At 44.4% G+C, this 12,874-nt stretch overlaps 1 protein-coding gene across 5 annotated transcripts in view; it reads left to right on the plus strand.

The window, feature by feature from the left end:
- The window catches only part of MEF2D (myocyte enhancer factor 2D), a 155,898-nt gene that overhangs the window by 62,156 nt on the left and 80,868 nt on the right, over nt 1-12,874 (plus strand). The window contains exon 1 of one of the 5 annotated variants that reach the window (XM_075283218.1): nt 8,121-8,466. The exons of the other annotated variants lie outside the window; for them this stretch is intronic. The gene's annotated coding sequence lies outside the window, so the exon portion shown is untranslated. Of the gene's footprint in view, nt 1-8,120; nt 8,467-12,874 lie in introns of those variants that run through there. 5 annotated transcript variants of the gene reach the window in all.

Below are 12,874 nucleotides of genomic sequence, written 5' to 3' on the forward strand. Positions count from 1 at the left end.
GCGCTCACTATTCTGCTGGTTCAGTCGCTGTGTACATACATTACATTACTTATCCTGTATTATACTCCAGAGCTGCGCTCACTATTCTGCTGGTACAGTCACTGTGTACATACATTACTTATCCTGTATTATACCCCAGAGCTGCACTCACTATTCTGCTGGTGCAGTCACTGTGTACATACATTACATTACTTATCCTGTATTATACTCCAGAGCTGTGCTCACTATTCTGCTGGTGCAGTCACTGTGTACATACATTACATTACTTATCCTGTATTATACTCCAGAGCTGCGCTCACTATTCTGCTGGTGCAGTCACTGTGTACATACATTACATTACTTATCCTGTATTATACTCCAGAGCTGCACTCACTATTCTGCTGGTACAGTCACTGTGTATATACATTACATTACTTATCCTGTATTATACTCCAGAGCTGCGCTCACTATTCTGCTGGTACAGTCACTGTGTACATACATTACATTACTTATCCTGTATTATACTCCAGAGCTGCGCTCACTATTCTGCTGGTACAGTCACTGTGTACATACATTACATTACTTATCCTGTATTATACTCCAGAGCTGCGCTCACTATTCTGCTGGTGCAGTCACTGTGTACATACATTACATTACTTATCCTGTATTATACTCCAGAGCTGCACTCACTATTCTGCTGGTGCAGTCACTGTGTACATACATTACATTACTTATCCGTATGTACTCCAGAGCAGCGCTCACTATTCTGCTGGTGCAGTCACTGTGTACATACATTACATTACTTATCCGTATGTACTCCAGAGCAGCGCTCACTATTCTGCTGGTACAGTCACTATGTACATACATTACATTACTTATCCTGTATTATACTCCAGAGCTGCACTCACTATTCTGCTGGTGCAGTCACTGTGTACATACATTACATTACTTATCCGTATGTACTCCAGAGCAGCGCTCACTATTCTGCTGGTACAGTCACTATGTACATACATTACATTACTTATCCTGTATTATACTCCAGAGCTGCACTCACTATTCTGCTGGTGCAGTCACTGTGTACATACATTACATTACTTATCCGTATGTACTCCAGAGCAGCGCTCACTATTCTGCTGGTACAGTCACTGTGTACATACATTACATTACTTATCCTGTATTATACTCCAGAGCTGCGCTCACTATTCTGCTGGTGCAGTCACTGTGTACATACATTACATTACTTATCCGTATGTACTCCAGAGCAGCGCTCACTATTCTGCTGGTGCAGTCACTGATAGTTGTGAAGCTTTCCCTTCTATCCATCAGACTCTGTCAGAACCTTCTGTCTTGCACAGTTTGGTCTGTCTTCTCCTCTGGGACTGTAGATTAGGGCATAGGACCCGTTCTGACTAGAGTAAGCTGATCTATGTTCTTGAATTGGATCCCAGGTCCCTACAGCGCAGAGCTTGCCGCCCGACACACGCACACAATACATACACTCCTGCTCAGCCACGAACAATAGAGGCTCAGTCAGCTCCGAGGGCTGGAAATGAAATACTCTCGTGGTTTCCGTTCAAGGAAAATGAGAGAAGAAAATGACATTGCGGTGAGGAGCTGCAGTGTGTCCAGAAACAGTTGTACCGTGCTGTGAGGCTCACGTCTCAGACAGCCATGGAGAACAAATCTATAGTTCTCTGGTGTCGGCCATTGCAGTTTAGGAAGAGTCCAACCCTCTTACCCCTACGTTATGCTGAGAACCTACTGAGAACATTCCCTCACATGGGGTGGACATGGACTGTAGCTGATAACCTTGACTGTCCTTAAAGAGGATCATTTTTTGAAAAAAAATTTTTTGTTTTGTTATTTTTTACCCCCAAAGTTGTAATTTGTAGTCAAGTAAAGAAAGTCCCAAGACCGCAGTGTTATCCTCCACGTCACAGGCAGGGACCGTAACCTCTACAGACCGTATAGACGGGCGGTGGTGATCAAAAAAGATCAGGGAAACCATAGACGCCGTAATTTACTGACACTAATTTGAATATGGCCTGATGTGGTTTCACGTGGGAGATTGGGGCGACACATTCACTAAAATCTCGCTACGACTGAGGCTTCAACACATGGGCTGAAGATGCCGAGGACTGTCTAAGGGTATGTTCATGGTGATGATTTTGAGGCGGAAATTTCACCACGATTCCAGCTCCCGTTGTCTTCAGTGGGAGGCAGATACTGAAGAAGGACCTTTAAAAAAATAAGTACCCTCTTGGTTTTGGCATGGCACGAGGCACCCAAGCACTGGGATCCAGAAGTTTGGAAAATGAAGATGAATTTGAGGCAGATGTCCCCTTGAAAAAACCTGCAAAACCTCTCATTGACATGAACAGCAGGCAGATTGCAGGTTAAATTTGGGGATGAGTTTTGAGGCAGAGTCTCCAAATTGCTCCACGTGAAAATACCCAGTGGGGCCGTTCACACCACCGAAGGTGAAGATATCATTGAGGGGTCTTCTGCTTCAGATTCCTCTCCAAATTCCAACCATGTACTTCCTGTGGTGAAAATCCAAAGCGGAGCCTTGGCCAATTGGCCCCAATTGCAATGGGACTATTTAGTGGTAGTCTCTGACCATGGACTCTTCGACTGAATTGGCAGGAAGGTTGAGCAGGGTGCTTCTTTTTTCAGCTTGATGCAAAAACGAGCATCCATTGCTGTCTTCTGTTGTAAACGAGGCATGGATTATACATGACAAGACTGTAGTCAGTGAGGACTGTCTAAGGCAAGGATCACACATGGTGGGACTGTGGTGAGAACTGTCTAAGCCATGGATTATACATGACAAGACTAGTCAGTGAGGACTGTCTAAGGCAAGGATCACACATGGTGGGACTGTGGTGAGGACTGTCTCAGGCATGGATTACACATGACAAGACTGTAGTCAGTGAGGACTGTCTAAGGCAAGGATCACTCATGGTGGGACTGTGGTGAGGACTGTCTAAGCCATGGATTATACATGACAAGACTAGTCAGTGAGGACTGTCTAAGGCAAGGATCACACATGGTGGGACTGTGGTGAGGACTGTCTAAGCCATGGATTATACATGACAAGACTAGTCAGTGAGGACTGTCTAAGGCAAGGATCACACATGGTGGGACTGTGGTGAGGACAGTCTAAGGCATGGATTACACATGACAAGACTGTAGTCAGTGAGGACTGTCTAAGGCAAGGATCACACATGGTGGGACTGTGGTGAGGACCGTCTAAGCCATGGATTATACATGACAAGACTGTAGTCAGTGAGGACTGTCTAAGGCAAGGATCACACATGGTGGGACTGTGGTGAGGACCGTCTAAGCCATGGATTATACATGACAAGACTGTAGTCAGTGAGGACTGTCTAAGGCAAGGATCACTCATGGTGGGACTGTGGTGAGGACTGTCTAAGCCATGGATTATACATGACAAGACTAGTCAGTGAGGACTGTTTAAGGCAAGGATCACACATGGTGGGACTGTGGTGAGGACAGTCTAAGCCATGGATTACATATGACAGGACTGCATTCATTTAGGACTGTCTAAATCAAGGATCACACATGGTGGGACTGTGGTGAGGACAGCCTAAGGCATGGAGTATACATGACAAGACTGTAGTCAGTGAGGACTGTCTAAGGCAAGGATCACTCATGGTGGGACTGTGGTGAGGACCGTCTAAGCCATGGATTATACATGACAAGACTAGTCAGTGAGGACTGTCTAAGGCAAGGATCACACATGGTGGGACTGTGGTGAGGACTGTCTAAGCCATGGATTATACATGACAAGACTAGTCAGTGAGGACTGTCTAAGGCAAGGATCACACATGGTGGGACTGTGGTGAGGACAGTCTAAGGCATGGATTACACATGACAAGACTGTAGTCAGTGAGGACTGTCTAAGGCAAGGATCACACATGGTGGGACTGTGGTGAGGACCGTCTAAGCCATGGATTATACATGACAAGACTGTAGTCAGTGAGGACTGTCTAAGGCAAGGATCACACATGGTGGGACTGTGGTGAGGACCGTCTAAGCCATGGATTATACATGACAAGACTGTAGTCAGTGAGGACTGTTTAAGGCAAGGATCACACATGGTGGGACTGTGGTGAGGACAGTCTAAGCCATGGATTACATATGACAGGACTGCATTCATTTAGGACTGTCTAAATCAAGGATCACACATGGTGGGACTGTGGTGAGGACAGCCTAAGGCATGGAGTATACATGACAAGACTGTAGTCAGTGAGGACTGTCTAAGGCAAGGATCACTCATGGTGGGACTGTGGTGAGGACCGTCTAAGCCATGGATTATACATGACAAGACTGTAGTCAGTGAGGACTGTCTAAGGCAAGGATCACACATGGTGGAACTGTGGTGAGGACTGTCTAAAGCATGGATTACACATGACAAGACTGTAGTCAGTGAGGACTGTCTAAGTTAAGGATCACTCATGGTGGGACTATGGTGAGGACTGTCTAAAGCATGGATTACACATGACAGGACTGTGGTCACTGAGAACTATCTAAATCAAGGATCACGCATGGTGAGACCGTAGTCAGGGGAGGACTGTCAAAGGTAAGGATCACACAAGACAAGACTGCAGTCACTTTGGACTATCTGCAGTAACCATCACACATGGTAGGACGGTAATAAAGGAGGACTGTCTTGTGCAAGGAACACAACTGACAAGTGGTCACAAAACTGCACTAAAACCACTTGTTAATAATTGCCCCTTGAATTCTTTCTATGGGGTTCCATGTTGTGGTACCAGTAGCATCATGGTGGCTTTTCCTCTTATTTTTGATATTAGGCCTGTGCTGGCCAAAATATATTAAATCGTAGCCTTGCCACATGGCCGGGGCGTAACCAATGATATCCCATTTTGTAGGCTATAATTTTCCTTGATGAATTCCCAGTCCATAAAAACCTGTTCCCCAAATTATTGCATTTTTTGGATTGCCCATGAATGATACGTAAATCTTGGGATGGGCCATTAAAAAAATAAGTCTCTGCTCTTGACCTTCTGCAGAACATTTCCTACGAAGCTCCGGCTTAGGACTTGGTTTAGGCAAGAACGTAAAACGCGTGGCATTGAACCGTCCGAACTTTTGACTTTTTTGGGTTTTTTTGCAACTGACTATTGTAAGTCCATCTCAGTTTGGGGCGTTCACACTTGTTCTATATCAGGTCACATCACGTGGGATTGTATATTTAAGAGGGTCATTTCCATGTTACTGTTTCGGTGTGGTGGGGAAGGGGTTAACTACGCCATCCTTACACACAGTCTCTACTCTGTGTCTAATCACTGTCTTTAACACCTAGAGACAGTCCCTTGACTGTGTCTGAGGCCTTATCAGGTCCTATCTGCAGTACTGGCCAATGTACAATCCATCAGGACAGCAAGTGGCTGTTTACATAAGATGACCTCCAGACACCTCTGTGTGTGGGGCACAATCTAAATGGGCCCATTTCCCCCCACCATAGTGATAAATAATGGAAAGGATTAGATAATGTAATCGCCTTCATTCCACCTGAATTCCCATTTGAGAATTTCCTGTGGTGGGAATGGTGTAGAGGAGACCTCATCCACAGCCTGAAGATTACATTTGTAGGCTTTGTTCTGAAGACCTCCAAGGTCCCATTGGTCAACTATTAGGTGAAATATTCATGTATGCTAGTATATGAATAGGCTGACCAGTTTAGATGGAGTAGATGTAGAGTGTTCAGGTACCTACCATAGACCAGTTCCATCGGACATCTCAAATCAAGATGTCTCTTGGAAATGTTGCCTGAATGGATGATTAGCCAAGATTTGAGATTTGAGACGTCCTTCTTATGTCTGTGGGCATCATAGAGCATGGTATAAGGCCCATTGTAGACTTCCTCTGCCAAAACCATTCATATTTATAGATGTTCTCCAACTCCTTCACCGAAACTGATCTAAATATATGAGCAGCCATCATCCATCCTTGGAGCCAACTGTTTGGTCCAGAGGTCTTCAAAATGAAATTCCAAGAAGGAATTATGAGAGTCTTTCCTAATCCCTCGAGGAATCCTTTTTCCTTGAATCCTAACTCTATAGGCCATTGGTCATAAGATAGGTGTTTTTCATGTTATTTTTAGTCTTCGTTACTTCTATTGTTCTTTCACCAACACAGACATGTGTGCCTTCCCATTATAGTCAGTGGTGTCCATCATTGCACCAGACAAAATGTGGCATGCACTCTTATATATATCTTTGATGATGGCTTCTAATAAACCCTCCAATGCTTATGTGACTATAGTCTTACTCTTAGGTGTCATTAAGGGAGACTACATCTTAGGACCCTCTCAAAGTGGTCACCTGGACAGCCATATTTGTCCACCACCGTAAGCTGCAAGAGAATTCGAAATGATACCCTTGGCTGGATTCGACAGTACTTAACATTGAGCCACCACACTTCCCCTGGACAACCTACTCTACCTCGTGCTCCTTGATAGATCTTGAAGGTCGGTCTTTACCTAGATAGCCATGTATGTCCACCATCTTGGGACAAAATAGTCTTGGTCCTGTAGAGTATGCTCTTCCACCGTTCATCTAGTGCCCATCTAGTACCCAACCACCCAATGTCAATTTTTAACCCGTCTTACAGTAAGATGTTAAAGACCTCATGTAGTTTCGGTAACGTTCATTTGGTTAAAGTTAAGGGGGGCCCCTGATGATTTGTCCTCATTGACTTCTAATGTCCATATAGGTGTAATATGTTTTGCAATATCTGACAGTAAAAAAAATAAATAAAAAAAATGATCGTGCCCCCACCACATTGCCCTTCTCGCCAATCTATCATGCGGTTACACGCCTGTCTGCTCGGTAGAAAGGGTATTCTGTAACATTTAGTGGCACGAAGCTGTAGTAAGATAATCCATCACCAGCGCACCTTCAAAGCCGATCATTACAGACGACTCTCCACATACAACCCCCCTCCACATGACTGCCAGTGACAATGGAGACAGCTGAAGGAGAGCATCAGCCACCAGGCAGGGCTCGTAAAAAACATCTCAAAAACCAAGTCCCGCCTGATACCTTTTTCCATACACTGGGTTCTTAGAATTTTGGTTGACAAATATTTTCCCGTAACCCCCCCCATCAAATAATTGCCTATTTTTGGAAAAGCTGGGTGATAAACCATTATACTAAACAGGAGCAGTTTAACTCTTTCTTGGAGTACTGAAGGGCAGATCCTTTAAGCAAGAATGTGTCGGGTTTCTTGTAGGGTTGAGGGATTGGAAAAGATCGTATCCTGATTGAGCAATTTTCACGATCGGGAGCGGCTGGAAAATGATCGGTAATCAGATTTTGAAATTTCAAGATTGGCTCAACCCTAAAAATGACTTTTCCCATAGAGAAGCATTGACTAGCCTTGAGCGATCGGGATCGAGAAAGATCGGATCCCGATCGGCGATCGAGCAAATATCTGGATCGGCTGGAAAGTGATCGGAAATCGGATCGATCCTGAAATCTCAAGATCGGCTCAACCCTAGTTCCTTGTCATTCTGGGGTCTAGGAAAGACAAGTGTCAATCCTAAGGGGGAGCTGAAATAGTGGCCATGCTGGTTGTTCTCCAGTATTTTTGAGAATTATAGAATTTTTTTAATTAAAAATTTTATTATTATTATTATTATTATTTTTTTTTAATGTTGTCCAACATCATTGACAGGACGTCCTCCACATCCTGCAGCTCATTACTGTGTCATTGCCACCAAGACCAAAGGTGCCAGATTTCCACTGTCCAAAAACATCCCGATGGGGTAATTGCCTTCAGGCTAAATTGACACAATGTATGTGTTTATTACAAGGGAAGGATTATGGAATTATTGGCGTACGAGATGCTTTCATCTGTACCTGGACCAAGTCACCCCTCCTAATTTCCAAATTTGACGTTTTTTCAAAAATGCAGAAAATGTTTTTTTTGTTTTTTTTTTGCTGCTTGCAGAAGTTCTAATTGTTAGTTAAAGACTTCTGCTACTGGGGAGGGGGGAGGGACCCACTGGAAAGGAAATCAACTCAGCGGCTTTCTTTTCAACAGCTGTTTTTAAGGCAGGAGGCATCCCCTTCCCTCCCCCTCAAACTATACCCTCCTCTCACACTCAACACACATACGGGCAGCCCCCCTCCCCTCCTTACATCTGTCACTGCCCTTTACCCGCTGACGGCAGAGGTCCTCTCTGTCACTCAGGACAAGCCGTGTGAGTGTGTGTGGTGGGGGGGCACCTTCCACACTGTTTTAGTGACAAACTGGGGACACTTCTTCTTCTTCATCAGTCCCGGTGGCTTCAAGAGACGGAGACCGAGAGGCCACTTCTTCTTCTTCTTCTTCTTCTTCTCAATCTTCGCACTCCCCCTTCTTGCTTCAGTCTCCGGGGCCACTTCCCGAAGGAAGAGGGCCGGGAAAGACAGTCATCGTGGCTCCCTGCTTGTAAGTACGTCCTGTTTTTTTCCCCCCCTCTACAGCCAGCACAATCTGCAGGCTTAAGGGTCTCGTCATTAGCACTAGCTGAAAAGATTGTACACGCGCTCCTTATAAGGCATGGCTTATGGTATACAGTTCAGGAGCCTAATCTCGCCGGCAAGGCCTCTCGTTTCGTACCCTCCGGGGGTCACCCGGCTTTGGCTTAGAGCGAGTCCCCCGGCGCCTCTGGGTGGTGGTGGTGGTGGTGGAGGGGGTTGACGAGGGGAGACAGGCCAGGATGAGGCCAGGAAACACAATGTCTTGTTTATAATCCTCAAGAACCATGTTTCCTTGTTGTAACAGAGCTCATATCCTGCGCCTAACTTCCCGAATCCTGGAAACTGTAACCTTCTCCCCCCACCATCACTACCACCACCGCCAACATCTCCTCCGAGTACTGACATAGAGTTACATATGGTTGTCATTATCTGTATATGTTGTGGATGTATTTTACTGTAGCAGGCCAAACATGGTTCAAGAAACTAACCCTTGCGGGGAGGAATGAGACTCCACTGCAAAGAGTGGTGGCCTTCTCATAGTCACTATGGCTTTCGGCACCCTTATGGATCTATTGTAGACCGTCTGATGATGCCCCTGTTTTAGTGCATGCACATTGAGGCCTATCTCCTTTGGCCTAGGTTTTTAACCATGTTCCTTGGGTCCACCAGATAAAATTGTTTTGGGAGCCCACCCTCCAACGACCCCTATGAAGCAAATTTGAGTCTTGGTCCACCAGAGGATCTTCTGGTACTTTGTTTGGCCAGTCCAACAATGTTCCTAACCTACAGAGGGTCCATACCTTATCTTGAGCTTTAGGATGATAACATTCGTGTAGTTTGATGTAATTTTTTGAGTATGCGTTAACTGGCAAAGTCGAATACCCTATAGGAGCCCGCTGCCCAATTCTGATCCCTAGACCCCAGTTATAAGGTGACTGCTCCTCTGCACATTGCTATCGTAGCTTGCAGGTTGCAGAGCATGGATTATGCTATCTAATATATACACATGCCCACGTGTGGTTTGGTTGCTCAACCTGTGTGACATCCGGGGAAGTGAAACCTGGATGTAGGAGGTGAGGTGTTACCGTACGCTGGATAATTGAAGCTGATGTGCCGAGACTCAGCCAAGAGGTTTTGTGGAAGTGTCAAAGACAGAAAAAAAAATTTCCATTCCGACAGAAGAGGAACTTGTATGTAAATGTATGGATAGGCCGGCAGGGTTAGTTTCCATCGTCTTGGTATATTTTACATACATTTTTGACACTTTTTGGCCTTCAAAATTTTTATTTACAAAGCAAGTAGTGTTATGTGCGTCCAAAAAAGGATTTCCATTTTGTCCGTGCATCTTTATCAAATGAGGCGCGCAATGGACAGATCGTCCCGCGATTGTTTGATCGCGTTTTGGTTTTTTTTCCGAGGGGAAGGCTATCTATCTATGGCCCAGATTTCCTAAAATCCAAACTTCTACTTATCGTCTTCCATTTAATGAGCAGCACATGGAGGTATGAGGTCATACGGGGCTCACACATGTTACAAATGAATGACATGTGTGGTCATAGGTCATCCGATAGGCGAAAAGGATAATGAAAGCAAGTGTCTCATTGGGTAATAAAATGTATTTATTTTTAGTTTATCATTTTTTTTTTTTTATGACAACTTTGTATTTTTGTCTGACCATAGTCGTTGAGAAAGTTTGGATGTATTATGTTTTTGGTTTTTTCTTTTTATACTTATACAGATATTTTTGACTATTCTCAGCCTTCCCAGACTGTATGTATCTTTTGGACAGAATCTCATGTGGCATCACCATTTTGTTTCTGGGACCCCTTTGGGAGTTACACTACCTAAGATTCTCTGCCAGTGTACTATTTTTTGGCTTCGACGTAAACATTTTTTCTCACATCAGTATCACAACTTGTCATCTCTCCAGATTGAATGGACATGGAGGTCCTGTGTACCTCATCTGAATGGAGTGATGGTCGCACATGCGTGCTGGCTGCCATTCAGCCTCTATGGTTTAGATAGTCCGGGTACTCGGCTGTCTATGTCAGTCCATAATTTTCACTATCGGCCACAGGGTAAGCCCAATTGAGTATATGTCTTAGTTTTCAATGTAGTTATGTTTGTTGTGTCTCCATTTGTTACATCTTCTGTGGATATGTCTTTTGGATCTTTTCTGGAGACTTCTGTTGGGTTCCCATTTGATAAGTCCCTTGTACCCTCCAGCAGTCAGTTGGGTTTGTGTTGGTTACTTCCTATGCACGTTCTTCTGATGGGTCTCCACTGGATATGCCATACGGACATAGATTAGTTGGGTCTCCAGTATTACTTCTGCTGTAGATACATTATTGAATGCACCCAATGCTGTTACTTCAGTTGGGTCTCCATCATTTCTCCCTATGTATCTACTTCTGTTGGATCTTCTCTGGATATGTCCTATGTTCTTACATTAGTTGGGTCTCCATCGTTCCCTCCTATGTATCTACTTCTGTTGGATCTTCTCTGGATATGTCCTATGTACTTACATTAGTTGGGTCTCCATCGTTCCCTCCTATGTATCTACTTCTGTTGGATCTTCTCTGGATATGTCCTATGTTCTTCCATTAGTTGGGTCTCCATCGTTCCCTCCTATGTATCTACTTCTGTTGGATCTTCTCTGGATATGTCCTATGTACTTACATTAGTTGGGTCTCCATCGTTCCCTCCTATGTATCTACTTCTGTTGGATCTTCTCTGGATATGTCCTATGTTCTTCCATTAGTTGGGTCTACATTGTTCCTTCCTATGTATCTACTTCTATTGGATCTTCTCTGGATATGTCCTATGTTCTTCCATTAGTTGGGTCTCCATCGTTCCCTCCTATGTATCTACTTCTGTTGGATCTTCTCTGGATATGTCCTATGTTCTTACATTAGTTGGGTCTCCATCGTTCCCTCCTTTGTATCTACTTCCGTTGGGTCTTCTCTAGATGTGTCCTATGTTCTTACATTAGTTGGGTCTCCTCCGTTCCATCCTATGTATCTACTTCTGTTGGGTCTCCTCTATCCTTTGTACTTATACTAGTTGGGTTTTCCTTGTTACTTCCTATGTAGATGCTTCTGTTGGGTCTCTATTCGATATGTCTTATGTAGTTTCATTAGTTGGGTCTCCATCATTACTTTTTAGGCAGATACTTCTATTAGGTCTCCACTGGATGTAGAATATGTACTTGTATTATTTGGATCTACACTGGTTGAAGTATTTTGGGTCTCAGTTGGATATGCTCTATATAGATGTCTGTTGGGCTTCTGCAGTGTTAGACAGGCCCAGAATACCAGAGGATGTCATAGTGGGCCCAGGGTCTAATACAATAATAGTCCATTAAAAGACACTCAAATTTGAAGGGTACTATGGTCTATTATTTAGGGTTTTTTTTTAGAGGATGGGCCCAGGGAACCTCAGTCCTATTTTCTAGGGGTTGCTGGTGGATGGGTCCCCAGAATCAGTTTCTCAAGGGACCCTAGGAACCTCTGTATGATGCCATACACCCATTGGTGTTATGGATGTACCCACTGGTTTTCCTTTGAATGTTCAGAGGCACTACTGGTGTAGGCCACTTCCAAACTTTCATTGGCTGACCACTGGGTACGTCCATATTATTAGATATATCCAGTGGAGACCGAACTGACTTATTGATTGTGCATCTATTCACAAACCAGACCCCACACACCAAGTTCATATAAGACCATAACGGTCACATCATCCACTATCGTTATTTACATCTTATTTATTGAGTTCATACTGGGCCCCAAGCTCTTCTGCTCTTAGGAGCTGGTGGTGAGTATTGCTAGGAATGGTGAAGTATTGGTAGATCTAGGCAATGGCTGTGCCCATTACCGTCTCGTAGTATATGTGCTATTGAAGGCTTATTCTGCTGCCGTATACTGTCACCCCCGGTGTGTTGTCAGCATACGCTCCAGCCCTTCCCCCACCCTGTAGCAGAGGAAGCGGTGCTGTGCGAGGCCTTAGTGCATGTATACAGCATGCAACTTAGTTCCTTTTTTTTTTTCTACTTCTGGTGTAAAACAGAAATCCTTAACTCTTGACCTTTTGCTATATCCTCACACAGCACTAGTCTATATATCCAACAGCACCCTTCTACCGTACATCCCAACACCATCATATCCGTAGTATTGCCTCAGGTTCTGGACCGTCAAGCATCCCTGAGTGTCGGGATATAAAGTGGATAGACTTATAAATAAAGTTTATTGACGAGCACGCAGGAAGTTGTCCAGAACTGCTTCTCAGCCAATCAGAGTTCGGCTTTTGTTTTCAGTTCTGCACTTGTATCTCATGTACACGTATCTTTCTTGGAGACCGTTTTGGGGGGCGATGCC

The sequence above is a fragment of the Leptodactylus fuscus genome, chromosome 7 (assembly GCF_031893055.1).
Source record: "Leptodactylus fuscus isolate aLepFus1 chromosome 7, aLepFus1.hap2, whole genome shotgun sequence".
Lineage (NCBI taxonomy): Eukaryota > Metazoa > Chordata > Amphibia > Anura > Leptodactylidae > Leptodactylus > Leptodactylus fuscus.